Source organism: Oncorhynchus tshawytscha, linkage group LG03 (assembly GCF_018296145.1).
Source record: "Oncorhynchus tshawytscha isolate Ot180627B linkage group LG03, Otsh_v2.0, whole genome shotgun sequence".
Taxonomy (NCBI): domain Eukaryota; kingdom Metazoa; phylum Chordata; class Actinopteri; order Salmoniformes; family Salmonidae; genus Oncorhynchus; species Oncorhynchus tshawytscha.
The window spans coordinates 43165665-43183108 of record NC_056431.1 but is presented as its reverse complement, the minus strand read 5'-3'; the positions used below and the strand labels follow the sequence as shown (position 1 = coordinate 43183108).

At 39.3% G+C, this 17444-nt stretch overlaps 1 protein-coding gene across 3 annotated transcripts in view; it reads left to right on the top strand.

Annotated features, from left to right (window-relative positions):
* The first annotated feature begins 1932 nt into the window (after nt 1-1932).
* Nucleotides 1933-17444, top strand: part of LOC112236229 (cysteine/serine-rich nuclear protein 3) — a 32510-nt gene continuing 16998 nt past the window's right edge. Inside the window, exons 1-3 of one of the 3 annotated variants that reach the window (XM_024404817.2) lie at nt 1933-2029; nt 2138-2203; nt 2962-3005. The gene's annotated coding sequence lies outside the window, so the exon portion shown is untranslated. Of the gene's footprint in view, nt 2204-2961; nt 3006-17444 lie in introns of all 3 variants that reach the window. The other 2 variants (XM_024404810.2, XM_024404830.2) reach the window with 2 other exon arrangements.

Genomic DNA, 17444 nt, shown 5'->3' with positions numbered 1-17444 from the left:
AGAGCATTGTGTACATAGCACGTGGGTGTGTACGTAATGCACAGGCTACTGCAATGCACTGAAATGCACAGGCTACTGCACACGTGTACCGTCTTTGACTTAGGATCTCAAAGAAGTCGGTCTTCTGAGTCCCTTCTTCCATAGCCCTGGGTGGAATTGATCAATAGAGGGTGTGCAATACTGTGGTAAACATCTCTCACACGTTGTTGAGAAAGTAATGTATCTTCATATAGTATCCACTAGATGGGAGTGTACTTCAGCAATCTGCAACAGTCAGAAACTTAAGTCAAGGCAAATCATGGTGGGAAACACGAGGCTTATGGTTTTGATAATTTCCCAAATACTTAACATAGTGTACACACACAATTTTGGTGTAGACTATAGAAACATTTCTTTCTAGGTCTATGTAATGTATACTTAATAGGGGAGAGTCCGGTAAATTGAGCCACCTTTGTTTCTAGGAAACCATACACAAAATGAATTTGACCAAATATTTAGGAAGATGCCATCATTTTATGGAGTCTGTGAGGGAAGAAACCATATAGAAAAAGTGGTACGCAAGTTAGGTCCGAAAAACGAGTTTTACCAACACAAATGAATGTATTGTGTTAGAGGTTTCATGATGCTTGTATCTAAACCAAAGTAGATCATTGTTCTATACATCAGTTGGGGGTCTCTAAAAGCTTCAATATGAGGTCCTAAACCTAGCATGCAAGGCATTATCACTGGGATATCACTGGGATATGAGGTAACGATAGGGCCTGGCCAATGCTAAAAGTGATTTTAAAAAGTGTTTGTTAGGTGTTAAGCCTGTGTTAATATGCAGAAATCTCTCCCCCATTTTCCTAAAATTCTAATAGTTCATTGTAATTTCAGTTTGACAAAACAAGCAATAAATAGTGTTGAGAATCATTGTACCATCTAAACCTCTGTGAAATATATTTTCAATAACCAAAAATATTGTATTTTCAGCTGTTTTAAGATGGTGGACAAAACCGAAAGTAAAAGCAAAAACGAAAGTTAAGAACAGGAAGCATAGAAATAGTGCACATAGAACATATATTCCGCTTTTCAGACTTGCTTTCAATGGGAATGACAGATCTATAACTCACATTTCTATTTTAATTTGGTCGGGTCACCCCAAAGGTTATAGTGCAGATTTAAAAGATGCTTAAAATTATTAAAAGACAAAACGCGATTGGGGTTGGGTTGAATTGAGTTTGGGAAATAAAGATAGACATGGTTTTAAAAAGGTAGTGGTAATATTTCATTAAGTACAGAAATGTGTAGGTGGCTTAACTTACCCTGTCCCATGGCTAAACTTACCCCATACCGGGATAAATTGTGCCAAGAGACCACTTTTTTTGGGACAAGCTATGTTTCCAAACCTGTCATGTTTACATTATGTCAGGGATATGCAACATCCTGAAATATACACATATCTTTGGTAGAAAGAATACTATATTTCCGTTGACAGAGTGATGCTGAATGTAAAAAATAGCTAATTGTACCCCACTCCCCTACAATGTTTTGTCAATAACATAATACATTGAGCATTAAAACAGAGAAGATGGTAGTGACTATATTCATAGGTTATTTATGAATACTTTACATTGAAATTAAATGTGGTAGGAGAACAACACCATGTGATTATTTTTAATTGTCATTTATAAACTAATCCCGTTCCCAGACACTTCCGTGGGACGAAGTTATGCATACGCCAAGTTCGACACCGTTGACTATAAAATATACAATTGTATCCAAGTTGAGTGTATAAACGCCATATTGCCATTGGCTATAGTTGCTAGCATTAATGCACATTGTCTTCCCAGCTTTGCCTAAAGTAGGCAAACCCGTGTACAAAGGTTTGAGAGGACGATTCCTGATTCCCTAAACCATGTGAAATGATTGGTTAAGGGGAAGTCACGTTGCTGATGTATCTGTCAGACCGATGCTGCACCATTGTTCCAAGAGAAACCGGAAGAACTGCCTATTAATGTGCACTGTGGATGTGACACGACTGTGCCAGGTAGGCAAATCTGAAATAGTGTTCGCCTAAAAAAGCTTTTTTATGAATGGAGTGAATGACATTCTCAAAAAAAAACAAAAAAAACGTATAATTTAGATGCTTAATTAGGCTACTCAGAGAGAGGGACGTCATTGAACAAGCAGGCGTTGCAACGGCTGAAACATGAAATGAATGGTAAGTGCCGCAACTTGAACCTCATTATCCTTATCAATCTGGCATAGAGTTAAATCATGTGTTTGGTTACAGTTTTCATTGACGGTATGATCTGTGTATATATTGGGGCATATAATTGAATATCGTGTGTGTGTGTGTGTGTGTGCGCGCGCGCGCGTTTAAATGCATGCCTGTGTATGTTATTAATATCTGTACATACACATGTGAACCCAAGTAGCTAAAATGCTCCCATGCAGAGCACTGAGATTTGGGAGAGGGAGAGGCTGGCTCTCTGCAGAGTCCTCCTGGAGAACATGTATCTGTGTCAGGCATAATGCACACTCTACTCCCTCTCTCTCTCTTACTGAGAGGGTGAGTGCAGAAAGAACACTGCCAATCGGCTACTACCATGATTTTAATCAACACACATTTTCAGTATATTTTTTCCTATAACAGAGCTTGCTGGCATGACAAGAGACATTTTCCATGTTTAACTGAGCAATTTATTCATTTACAGTAGTTATTTTTAACGTTGCTGTGACTATTATTCAAAGGAATAATGAAAAACACATCATTTCCAACGGGTCAATCTTTACAGACCTTCCCAGTGAAAAAAAATATGTAAAGCACCATATTCTCTGTTACCTGTATTACCTTGAGTTCATTGGTGGTTATATTTTATAGTCACTTTCAACCTGATTTTTATGTGGCACTGCCTCTGGAAATAATAGTTGACTCTAGGCTCATTTACATCTAAATTCATTTATTTTCTTCCACAGAATAGAGACAATTTGCTACAGCATACCTACATCTTTTATTTAAGGTAAGACTAGCTAAGTATATTGTATCTCTCATTTATACTGTCTAACATGTCATGTGTTTCAGTGGAATGCAGAAATGTGATGCCACCTGCCTTTGGTAGAATTCGTTGGCTCTGAGAATCAATTAAAAGCTTTGCACAGCTGTTGCAGTTTTGCTACAAAATATCTCAACAAGCTATCTTAAGATTTGATCTTGATATTCAGAGAGAGAACTGTGTTACAGTGTCTACTCAACAGTGACTGGTTATGAAGTAGAAACAATGATACAGTAGTCAGGAATTGTTAGACAAGGCACAGCTTCTGGTATATTAAATGAATACAAAACACATTGTAACATCTATGATATGTGCATGTTGGCTGTTATTCAGTCATGATCATTATGAGATTATACTAAGACATTAGGTACTCAATACATGCAGCAATGTGTCAGAATCTACAGTACATGAAATAATTTCCCAATGGCTTTTGATGCGGGGAAACACCCAGTGGCTTACATTATAGGGCCTTGTTGATAATAGGCTCAAAAGGTAGTCCTTGATGGTGGATGTGCCTTTTATTTTCTTCAACAGACACAATACAGGCTTTACCAAGCAGTAGTATACGTCAGTATGATGAGTGCCATTTTAAAAGACCAAAAAATGTGTGCTTTTTGCGGTCGGTTCAGTTTCGGTTACGTTATTAAAAAATAATATATATTTTTTAAATTTCAGTTTTGATACTTTTTTTGGCTTATTAACCATCATTTATTTACATTACTTTACTAAAATATTTCAGTTGTTGTGTATATTACATTCGTTTTATTTTATGACTTTATTATTTCATTCCAGGTCATCATCTCGTCTCTATAGAGCTGCTGCCTATGCTGACAAAATCAAAATGTTTGTAGTTCTTCAAAGTAAATGAGGTATACTTTTATGACTGCTGAATACCAACTATCAATCACTTAGATCATGTATTTTCAGGTAGAGTTACCTCGCGAAGCAATTGCTCTCTATCCCTCTCAATCTCACGTTCTTCTCTCTTCTCTCCGTTGCCACACAGACCGGACAAGTAGGAATGCAATGGATTATGGGCATTATAGTCAATTACCACATTTTCTGCACTATACTATGTAGAATATTGGCCTGTTGGAAACTATAACTCATACATCGCCTTGTTCAGGCTTGATCTGATTCATCTCTAGAGAAACTGTGCATTGAGCTCAGAAAAAAAGCTAAATAGAATTTCAATATTTTAATCGACGTCGGTCAATTAGTTGTTTTAAAAAAATGAAAAATAGCATTAGATTTGAGGTATAATTGCAAGGCTGATTATTCAATGCCTTATCAAAATGGGTTAGATGGCAAAGGTCATGTAATTGGATGTCAGCATTGGCAGCAGCTGGGAAGGCACGCTGTGCCAGTAAAGCAGTGAACTGGGCTTGAATATGGCAACGTGCCTCATTATCCAGCACTACCCTCTTTGTTGTCCCTCAACCATCCTCTTTTGTCAAACAGGAAGGAGCCACTGAGACAGCAATGTGCAGCACACACACACACACACACACATTCCAGCAAAGAGATTGATATCTGTGAGGCAAGAGTGGAGCTCCTTCTCTTACCTTGGCTGTGAATTTTGTATATCCAATCGGTCAGCAATATAATTGAATTAGTACATGTGACATAGTTAGGGGACATTGAAACATTCACTAAATGTATTTACTGGGTGCTAGGCTGGATCATTAATCTGGTACATTGAATCTGCCATGTGTTGCTATTACATATTGTAGCACAGATGGCTTGGGCTCTGTCACATTGAATGGGGTCCAGTAAAGATTCACAGGGAAGGTGGCACGGCTTTTAAAGATAACCGTACAGAGTAGAATCTCCCTGCATGACTCCTGCGCGGGTGAGTAGTCTTCACACGGAGGTTCACATTCAGCGCCAAATCAATTTGGCATCCTTTTATGTGGAAATGACAGGGATTCATGCTTGGCTTTAAAGTTGACCTGCAGCTCCATTCATAGTGACTTGTAAAACGGGCAAAAAGGTCAAGCTAGAAGATTGTTTTGGGTAGGGAGTAGCTTGTGCTTTAGATCACCGGTTCACATCTTGTTTATCAGTTGGAATGTTCTGCCCTGTAGGAAGCATGTCTGTAGGCTGAACAGGACATTGTCTGTTTATTGTTCAGGGAACAAAATCACAAAAAAAACAATTACACTATTTTTTAAAAATCTATCTTGGAGAAACAATGATTTTTATGATATTCTTATTTTCTTTCTCACCTGAAGGCTTTAATGTCTCAACTAAATGTAACACCCCTCTTGCAAATGGAAGACCATGTCAATCCATTTTATCGACTTAATATGTATTCCAGTATTGAATTAAGTCAAACAGCACAAATATCAACTCATATAAACAGAATAATTGTCTCACTCTCAGAAGGAATGTTGGTTTCTAATCTTAATGTCTATGATGTGACGAGTCCTTGAGGGTCTTTGGTCTGGCTCTGTGTAGGCTAGCGAGGTTGTTCAGGGTTTGGCTGGCTCCCATGAGATGTTGCCATGGCACCAATGTGGAAAGTGCTTTCTCTCTCCTGCTTATTATAGGTTGACTTGAAATTGTTTTTTTCCCCCTCCATTTTATTTAGATGAGCTTAAAGTGATGGTTCTATTTATAAGGAAAGGGAAAGGGGGCTACCTAGTCAGTTGTCCAACTGAAATGTGTCTTCCGCATTTAACCCAACCCCTCTGAATCAGAGAGGTGCGGGGGGGGCTGCCTTAATCGACATCCACGTCTTTGGCGCCCGAGGAACAGTGGGTTAACTGGCTTGCTCAGGGGCAGAACGACAGATTTTTACCTTGTCAGCTCGGGGATTTGATCCAGCAACCTTTCGGTTACTGTCCCAGTCTATCTATGTCTTGTAGTTTATTTTGTGTCACTGGAAATAAATGACTAAGATCTGACATTAACAGTTAGTTGCTGGAGCCCAGCCCACATAAACATATTGCCCTGGAAATCCTGCATTTTACTACTGTTAGTAACTCTGAATGTGATAGATACAGTACCATAATTATGCCAACTTTAACCTATAACCATAATTATGCTATCTCATTTGATGTACTCTCATTGGTAATGGGCCTGCATACTTATCAAGACTTGTTTTTGTTTGGAAGTGAATTTTTCTCAATTTGTTTTGATTCCATGGAAAATTAAGAGCACCTCTTTTCCTGTTCCTACGAGTTTGGGGATGTCACATTTCTCTGAATAAATTCTCAACAAATGATTTCCAGCATGCAGTTAATCTGCTCATTATGCCTGCCATCACTATGGCAACCAGTTTTAATGTGGCGAAAAACTCTTTAGTAAATTGACTACCATTGTGGTATATGTTTTTATTTTGTCAGATCATTAGTCAGAAATAATGTAATACTGTCAAATTAATATATTTTTTTACAGTACATGTGTGAATCACCAAGGGTTGATTTAATGTAACCACATAATTAAAACAATCATTATATTTATGTGAGTATAACGATATGATCATATTTTTGCATCCCCCTGCATTCATGGACTGTATTTGATTTCCATTTACAGTAGATATTCTAGTGACAAAGAAAATCATGTGAGTAAAATGATGATGTTTTGTATATGGATAACTGAGTTTGTCTGGTGGTGATGACTCTATTTCTATCTCCGAGGCGGCTTGCGGGAGTCTGTATCCGTTAGGATGAAGTTAGTTAATTAGGCTAAATTTAGCCTCCGAAATGTGAGAGCTGCATATCGTTTTTAGCCTACAAAGGCGATATGTTTTCATTTGGTCTATTTAGATTATTTATAGTACAAATAACATATATCTTCAAGTTGAAATCTTTATTTCTTGCTCTCTCATTTCAGATGAATACAATTAGATTTGCACTGTCCACCTACAACTACAGTATAACCTGCTTCATGAATTTTCCCAAATAACAGAGCTAATGTTTTGCATGTGAAAATGCTTGAAGATCTCAACAGATAATACTATATATAAATCATAAGAATGTCTGCCTAACATGGACCAACACCACCTTGGCTCCCTCTGCTTGTATGAGAGATGAAAGCATCTATGTCTCTGTGAGGTGCCTTGGCAGTTCTGTCTCTGCCAGAGCTAGGGCTTATGCAAACTTTTAGGTAGCTTGGGAAAATGCATCCATAAATAAAATATGCTTTTATGAATAATTTGGCTGAGGATTGTGATTGACAACTAGGGTGAAAGTACCCGATTATGCCTCCACGGTGCATGACTGGAATTACACCAACAAGTTTAGCTGTTTTTGCATCATTCGGTTGACTAATTATGGCAGACAAAAGGGATTGATATACAGTGAACACCTTCCTAATATTGAGTCCCCCCCCCCCCCTCCCAATGTTGACTCCAATGCTTCCCAACTGTCCTTTGGGTGGTGGACCATTTTTGATACATGCAGGAAAATGTTTGAGTGTGAAAAACCCAGCAGCGTTGCAGTTCTTGACACAAACTGATGCGCCTGGCACTTCAATATTTTGTCTTGCCCATTCACACTCTGAATGGCACACATACACAATTCCTGTTTCAATTGTCTCAAGGCTTAAAAATCCTTCTTTAACCTGTTTCCTCCCCTTCATCTACACTGATTGGAGTGGATTTAACAAGTGGCATTAATGAGGGATCATAGCTTTCACCTGGATTCACCTGTCATGGAAAAAGCAGGTGTTCTTAATGTTTTGTATACTCAGTGTATGTTGTCGGACTAATGTCAGATGAATTCATGTGCTGCTTCTTGCAAGCATCAACTCAACACAAAAGTATCAGCTTTTGCCTTTTAGTAATACTGTAACATTTTATAAATGCATGTTTAAAAGAGGAAATGTGAATTAATAAAATGACCTGCTTTTTTTATACACAAATTGCCTTCGAAAATAACCAAACAATAACCAACCATATTGGGTGCATACAACATAATGTTATTTTATTTACCCATCATTGAATTGTACTGACAACATCCTCCTTAGCAACTCTGAACTCATATTATTTGGAGCTGTATGTCGATGCATTATCGATGTTATGAAATGGAACAGAGCAGCCCAGTTTGATATAATATCACCCTAAACATCCTAATGCTTGGCATTAGCCTCTATCTCACTTATCCCTGGACCTGCATTGATAAAAGACAGCGCTGGCGTTTCCTCTATTGTTCTGTGAGGAGGGGGGATAGATCAATGGTCCCTGTGCTAGCTGCAGCAGGCAGGCAAGCTCCCTCCGTGTACAGCAGTGGGCTGGTCTGACTCCCTCCTTTCCTTTCATGTGTGTGGAGCAGTCTACAGCCTCAGGCAGCTGCAAGTTAACAAATGTACAGAGCGCATTTCGAAAGTCTGATTTGCATAAGTCTGTAGATGTGCTACATTTCCTTAAATGGATTCCTTTGTGTTTAATTGGTGTATGGTTCCTTGTGCATGTGACTTTCCAATTCTCTTGGACTCTTTGTTGTTCTCCTCTCAATTTAATTTGACCATGATCTGATCATGGATGAGTAAGATGTAGATTATATTATTGTGTTATTGGTGCCTCAGAAACGTTGAGTGTTTGAATATAAATATGCCCTCTCCACCATATTTAATTATTTCATAGTTAAGTATGCAAATGCATGTCATTCGATTTTGTGTGCGGATTGATATACCGAAAGCTTGGGAAGCTTGGGACTACAAGGTTCTATCTGCAAAAGATTATTCTGAGATAATTGGCTTTAAAGTTCCGAACCCTCATTGATTTGAATGGTGTCAACAATTTTTCTATCTTGTATTCTTTTGAATTTAACAACATGAATTTGGGTATTTAGAGTACTATATAGAGGAGAAAATTGAACAGAACAAGGCTATGTCAATAACTCAATTTTGACAAAATTGCCTTGAGCATTCTGTTATTTCTGAACCCATGATTATGAGAGAGAGAGCGAGTCCCCTCTGACCCCCTCACCAAACATATTCCTCTGTGGCCTTTTCATGTATAATTTATTTTTAAACAGTGCCATTGAATGTGAAATCCATCAACGTTGTGTTTATGTTCCCTCCGCCATCGGTTGCAGGAATCCTCCATCGACATCATCTGTAGATCTATAATCATCCAGGCCACAGCTTCTCCTCAGGGAGCCCAGCTGAGACCCTGCCTGCCTCTAAAGGTTGCTGTTTATGGCCGTGCCTCACACCAGTGATTTATGAGGTTAAGCCCAACCTCGGACTGCTAACATGGCAGAAGATCTTTAGTGGTTTAGGGTTCTTCTTCTTCACTGTGCAATCTCATTGTATGGCTTTAATGGCCCTAGTCGCCCAGACAGTCTGCCTATTGGCATATAGCTGAATCTCCCACTAGACAAAAATCAGCCTAGCCATCTGGGTTGCGTGGATGTTTGCACAGTGCTGTATGATGACAATTAAAACACTAGCACTTTGGAATGAGACGCCATATTGAGTGTTAGCTGAGACTGGCGAGGTCCTCTCCCCAGGCTTCAGAGAGAGAGAGCGACAGGAATATGTCCCAAATTACACCCTATTTCCTATGGGCCCTCATAAAAGTAGTGCACTATGTAGGGAATAGGGTGTCATTTGGAATGTAGGCTGTGGTGTCTATAGTCGGTTCCCTTGTCTCTAGCTTCACAATATCAGAAATACATTGCCCACTCCCTGCACCAATGTCCATTATCAACCTGGTCTCAGAGCATTTCATATTATTCTGTACGTAAATCCGAGGCATGTTGAGTTTCGTATGGTATGTATTCATTTGTGGATGTCCATCACCCAATTCGCATGATATGTTTAGCATTACAATTTGTATTATATGTTACGAATTTGCTAAATGTACAATATGTTTTGAATTTGCTAAACGTATATGTTACGAATTCTAGCTAGGTGGCTAACGTTAGCTAGCTCACTAACATTAGCGAGGCTAGGGGTTTGTGTTAAGTTTAGTAGTTAGGGTAAATGGTTAAGGCTAGGGGAAGGGGAAGGGTTAGCTAACATGCTAAGTAGTTGCAAAGTAGCAAGTAGTTGAAAATGTGCTAATTAGCTAAAATGATAACCGTTATCTGTGATGAAATTCAAACTTGCAACCTTTTGGGCTGTTAGACATTTGCGTTATACGCCTACCCATCCACCCCAACCAACCACCTTCCTTTCGTTTTTTACCTTACATAACCATCTGTCTTATGTAGCCATACCAAACGTAACATATCATACTAAATTGAGTGTCATGGATTTATGTACAGAATAACACAAAATGCTCTGAGACCAGGTTGCTCCTATTGTATTGTATTGTATTTGTATTTATTAGGGATCCCAATTAGCTGCTGCCAAGTCAGCAGCTACTCTTCCTGGGGTCCAGCAACATTAAGCCAGTTATATACCATTTAAAATGTTACATGACATTACTTTTCACAACACATCAATTGCGTTCTCTCAGGCCACTACTCTACGTTCCAATATCTACAATACAAAATCCATGTGTAGGTGTGTGTAGAGTGCATGTCTTATCCATGTATGTTTGTGTGTCTGTGCCTGTGTGTTTTCTCTTCACAGGCCCTGCTGTTCCATAAGTTGTATTTTTAACTGTTTTAAAATCTGATTCTACTACTTAAATCAGTTACCTGATGTGGAATAGAGTTATGTAGCCATGGCTCTTTGTAGTACTGTGCGCCTCAGTCTGTTCTTAACTTGGTGATTGTGAAGAGACCTCTGGTGGCATGTCTTGTGGGGTATGCATGGGTGTCTGAGCTGTGTGCTAGTAGTTTAAACAGGCACCTTGTGGCATTCAGCATGTCAACACTTACAAAAACAAGTAGTGATGAAGTCAATTTCTCCTCCACTTTGAGCCATGAGTGATTGACATGCACGTTATTAATGTTAGCCCCCTGTGTACGTTTAAGGGCCAGCCGTGCTGCCCTGTTCTGAACCAATTGTAATTTTCCAGAGATCCCTCTTTGTGGCACCTGACCACACGACTGAACAGTAGTCCAGTTGCGACAAAACTAGTACCTTTAGAACTTGCCTTGTTGATAGTGTTGTTAAAAAGTCAGAGCACCGCTTGTTAGCTACTGTTGTATCAACATGTTTGGACCATGACAGTTTACAATCCAGGGCTACTCCAAGCAGTTTAGTCACCTCAATTTGCTCAATATCCACGTTATTTATTGCAAGTTTTAGTTGAGGTTTAGGGTTTAGTGAATGATTTGTCCCAAATACAATGCTTTTAGTTTTTGAAATATATAGGACTAACTTATTCCTTGCCACCCATTCTGAAACTAACTACAGCTCTTTGTTAAGTTTTGCAGGGATTATAGTAATGAGTCATCCACATACATAGACACACTGGCTTTACTCAAGGCCATTGGCATGTCATTAGTAAATATTTTAAAAAGTAAGAGGCCTAGACAGCTGCCCTGGGGAATTCCTGATTCTACCTGGATTCTACCTGGATTATGTTGGAGATGCTTCCATTAAAGAACACCCTCTGTGTTCTGTTAGACAGGTAACTCTTTATCCACAATATAGCAGGGGGTGTAAAGCCACAACACATATGTTTTTCCATCAGTAGATTGTGATTGATAATGTCAACAGCCGCAGTGAAGTCTAACAATCTTTTTATCAACAATTTCTCTCAGCCAATCATTGGTCATTAGTGTAAGTGCCGTGCTTGTTGAATGTTCTTCCCTATAAGCGTGCTGAAAGTTTGTTGTCAATTTATTTTACAGTAAAATAGCATTGTATCTGGTCAAACACAGTTTTTCCCAAAAGTTTACTAAGGGTTGGTAACAGGCTGATTGGTCGACTATTTGAGCCGGTAAAGGGGCTTTACTATTCTTGGGTAGCGGAATTACTTTTGCTTCTATTACTTTTGCTATTCCCTCCAGGCCTGAGGGCACACACTTTCTAGTAGGCTTAGATTAAAGATATGACAAATTTGGAGTGGCAATATCGTCCACTAATATCCTCAGTAATATTCCCAGTTGTCAGACCCTGGTGGCTTGTCATTGCTGTTAGACAGCAATACGTTTTTCATCTTCTTCCACACTCACTTTCCAGAATTCAAAATTACAATGCTTGTCTTTCATAATTTCTTAATTTAAACTTGGATGTGTAGTGTCAGCGTTTGTTGCTGGTATGTCATGACGAAGTTTGCTAATCTTGCCAATGAAAAAATCATTCAAGTGATTTGCAATATTAGTGGGTTTTGTGATGAATGAGCCATCTGATTCAATGAATGATAGAGTGAGTTTGCCCAAAAATCCATTTAAGGTGCTCCAAATCCTTTTACTATCATTTGCTATCATTTATCTGGTTGCTACTCATTACACACCACAGACCCCAACATATTATTTACATCAACAACATAGGAATCACTACAAAACTTATTGTATGACCTCTTATACACTATATTAGGTCCAGCCTTTGGAACTTTGGTTTTCATAGATATGGCTACTATATTGTGATCACTACATCCGATGGATTTCGGATACTGCTTTAAAGAACAGTTCTGCAGCATTAGTAAAGATTTGATCGATACTGTAACGTACGTTGTTTGAAGGGGATCAAGGCGCAGCGTAATTTGTGGTCATCATATTTATTTCAATGAGAACCAGCAACAAAATAACAAAGTGAAACCAAAACGAACGTACCGTTCCGTAGGCTACAAGAGCTGTACAAAAACAAGATCCCACAACATAGGTGGGGAAAAAAGGCTACCTAAGTATGATTCCCAATCAGAGACAACGATCGACAGCTGCCTCGGATTGAGAACCACACTCGGCGAAATACAAAACATAGAATGCCCACCCCACATCGCACCCTGACCTTACCAAGTAGAGAAATAAAACGTCTCTCTAAGGTCAGGGTGTGACACATACATGTTGATGATTTAATTCCTGTGCTGTTTGTAACTAACCTGGTAGGTTGACTGATAACCTGAACCAATTTGAAGCTTTTTCTTGAGTGGGCAGCTTGATGAAAGCCAGTCAAAATTTAAATCACCTATGCAACAGCATCACCACTACTACACTGTCAAGGGATCTAGAGAGACTGTGCATATGATTTTCAATAGAGTAAAACCTGAAATATGGGCTCCTGCTAATGCTTCTTCAGCCCTTGATAAGTTTAAAACGATCAGCAAGAAGCACAAACTCAAGGTGGAGATGTGCATGTAGGCTTTAAAACTATGTGCAGGATAACACATATTAATCAGATACAATCTCAGTCACAGCTCAGCCAATCCACACAATGTCGCTTCAAGATTTAAGATAATTACACAGAAATGCCTATTTGACCCTGTGTTTATGATGAACAACAGGTATGTGTTTATGGAGGAAATATGACTCTAGGACATTATTATTAGATATTCACCAATGCATGAGATATGTGAAATATATTTATTTCAAAATGTTTCTTCAATTATATTTCCTATTTTCTAATATCATGTCTTGACTGAGCATTCTGGGTCAGACATGTCATTAGCATATGACCTCAATACAACAGCACAGCTTGGGCACAGATTATTAAAATATATTTTTTTGTATGTTTATTTTCATGCCTGCTGTCACAAACTTGCTTCATCAAAATCAAAACTCCTTTTACAAATCAGACAATATAGGTCAATAGCCGTGGTGCAATGGTAGTGTTTATAACAAAATGCCATCTCTCTAGCTTATGTTTTGCATTTTTATGTAATGTAGCTGCATAAAGTATGTGATACCCATAAGAGAAGGATACAACAGAATACAGATAAGTTACTGCATTCCATTTAGAAAATTATGGATATTTAGTTAGAGAAGAAGTAAGGGGAAAATAGTACGGAGTAAAAGTATACTGAATAAAAATATAAACGCAACATATTAGGAAATCAGTCAATTTAAATAAATGTCATTAGGACTTAATATATGGATTTGACATGACTGTGCAGGGGTGTAGCCATAGGTGGGCCTTGGAGGGCATAGGCCCACCCAGTGGGGAGCCAGGCCCAGCCAATAAGAATATGTTTTTCCTCACAAAATGGGCTTTATTATAGACATCTTATCTTGGCAAAAGAGAAATGCTCACTAACCGGGAAGTAAAACAAAATGTGCACAAAACATGGGACCAATACTTTACATGTTGCATTTATATTTTTGTACAGTGCATTCGGAAAGTATTGAGACCCCTTGACATTTTGTTACATTACAACCTTTTTCCAAAATTGATGGGGGAAAAAAACTATTTAATAAATCTACACACAATACCCCATAATGACAACGCAAAAAAAGGTTAAAAAAAAGAAAAGCTGAAATATTACATTTACATAAGTATTCATACCCTTTACTCAGTACTTTGTTGAAGCACCTTTGGCAGCGATTATAGCCTCAAGTCTTCTTGAGTATGATGCTACAAGCTTGGCACACCTGCATTTGGGGAGTTTCTCCCATTCTTCTCTGCAGATCCTCTCAAGCACTTTCAGGTTGGATGGGGAGTGTTGCTGCACAGCTATTACCATGTCTCTCCAGAGATGTTCAATCTGTTTCAAGACCCGGCTCTGGCTCGGTCACTCAATGACATTCAGAGACATGTCCCCAAGCCACTCAAGCATTGTCTTGGGTTTGTGCTTATGGTCATTGTCCTGTTGGACGGTGAACCTTCGCCCCAGTCTGAGAACCTGGTCCAGAGCGCTCAGGACTTCATCAACGATCTCTCTGTACCTTGCGCCGTTCATCTTTCCCTCGATCCTGACTAGTCTCCCAGTCCCTGTCGCTGAAAAACATTCGCACAGCATGATGCTGCCGCCACCGTAGGGATGGTGCCAGGTTTCCTCCAGGCGTGATGCTTAGCATTCAGGCCAAGAGTTCAATCTTGGTTTCATCAGACCAAATAATCTTGTTTCTCATGGTCTAAAAGTCTTTAAGTGCCTTTTGGCAAACTCCAAACGGGCTGTCATGTGCCTTTTACTGAGTAGTGGTTTATGTCTGGTCACTCTACCATTAAGGCCTGATTGGTGGAGTGCTGCAGAGACTGTTGTCCTCCTGGAAGGTTCTCCCATCTCCACAGAGGAACTCTGGAGTTTTGTTAGAGTGACCATCGTGTTCTTGGCCACCTACCTGACCAAGGCCCTTCTCCCCCGATTGCTCAGTTCAGCCGGGTCGCCAGCTCTAGGAAGAGTCTTGGTGGTTCTAAACTTCTTCATTGAAGAATGATGGAGGCCCCGCTGTTCTTGGGGACCTTCATTGCTGCAGTTTTGTTACCCTTCCCTTGATCTGTGCCTCCACATAATCCTGTCTTGGAGCTCTACAGACAATCCTTTCGACCTCGTGGCTTGTTTTTTGCTCTGACATGTACTGTTAACTGTGGGATTTTACTAAATCATGTCCAATCAATTGAATTTACCACAGGTGAACTCCAATCAAGTTGTAGAATCATCTCAAGGATGATCAATGGAAACAGGATGCACCCGAGCTCAATTTCGAGTCTCATAGCAAAGGGTCTGAATAATCATGTAAATACGTTTTTTATTTATACATTTTTCAAAAATGTCTAAAAAACCTTTTCATTATGGGGTATTGTGTGTAGATTGATGAAAACATTTAGTTTGAATCCATTTTAGAATAAGGCTGTAACGTAACACAATGTGGAAAAAGTCAAGGGGTCTGAATACTTTCTGAATGCACTATATATTCTCACTAGATTTTTATGCTGTGTGCTATTTATCATTCATAAATGTCTTTTTTATTTTGACAAGTCACCAACTCACTATGCCTAACCTACTGTCATTGAAGTATCCACTGTTATTAAAGCAGTAGAGCAATGCTGAAAGAATGACATTAAACTTGCATGTCTTGTGATACATCTGGTCCAGCTTGAGTTGATTTACTCTAATCTTGTGTTGGAGAGCTCAGCAGCTCACAGATCGCTATCAATATGCATAACCGTTGGGCTTGTTCACAATGTGCACTGTGGCTGGTATGTTAATCACTTGTAACCAAAGCAGCCACGTCTCTTAAAGGCCAGAATGACTTCTCGCTGCGTTTACAATGTATAAAAACCTCCTTCAGACTAATATGGTCTCATAAAGGATTTGTTACAGAAAACATATGCTAGTTAACACAAAGGGATCTACTGTAACACAAAGGGATCTACTGTAACACAAAGGGATCAACAAATAGGCTCAAAAACCCGACCCCAAGGCAACACAGTGACCAGGGTCTGGTTTCAATTATGAACTGTTTTGGCATAAAGGACTAATCAACATAGGGATCAACTGTAGCCTCCTGTCAACAGAGGTCCTCTTCAGTCCTGTATAATAGCTACATGACTCAAGCATCGTGGTTCATGTCGAAGAGCCGTAGGTCAAAGTGCAAAGGTGACATGCCTCACTGTAGATACTGTAATGGTCTGTCTGTGGTTGGTGAGTTCATCCTGTGCCAGGACTTGATTTAGGCTACTTGTCACAGCAGAGTGGAAGATAAGTCCTCTGGGAGGAGGAGAGGAGAGGGTAGGAGGAGGGCAGCAGAATCTCTGTCAAGGGAAATTTCAGTAGGTTCAGCGAGGACACATGTGAAGCAGCAGACTGCCACTACCTGGGAGGAATGGCAGTTGGGTTTTAATGGTTCATCAATAAAACAATGTAATCCCGTCACACTGTCAAAAAACATGCTCGTCACACTGAAACTGTTCACTAAACATCGGCATTTGACAGATGCACTGGTGGATTTAATGTACATTATGCACTGTGTATAAGGCACTGGCACAATTTGTTTACATGTCTTCATCTTGGAATACACATTTCCTCAGCAGAGGAGTAAATAGAATGTGTTTGTGCGTGTAATGAAGTAGATTTATTGACCTTTGTTGTAACTTTGGCTCTGTATGTTTGTCTTTTGTCTGCAATCAGCCACGTTAGTGATTGTGCCATGCTCCTTAATACAGCACTGCTCCAGCGTTGATTCTATTTCCCTGCTGGCTGTAAAGCAGTAGATTAGGCCAAAGCTATTGGAGGAAGTGCAGTGCTTTAATTGAGTGTGAGAATGATATCATTCCTCTTTCACTTCACTGGCCGTGGCCTCACTTACAATCACCAGGACTTCCTGGGATAGGAAGTGGTTGTACTGTAATCACTTCAATGGGGATAACTATTTCATAGATATACAGGCTGTGGGTCATATACTGTAGCATTCACTGTGATCCCTATGATGGTAACTTAAGTTTAATTAGCTTGTATGTGGTAATTCCCTTTTGTCTGAGGCATACATAATTTTTTCCGTGGATAGAAGGTTTTAAAAAAAGCACAAAGAATGTTCTCATGCTGGATTTGTCACTACTTGGAGATTTTGCTTCTAATGTCAATGTTGTGAACCACACAATGTTTTCTCCTGCGGTTTTAAGCCTTGTGCCCATTCATCGGACTGGGTTATTGTGCTGTGCCTGAAATCAAATCTTTCT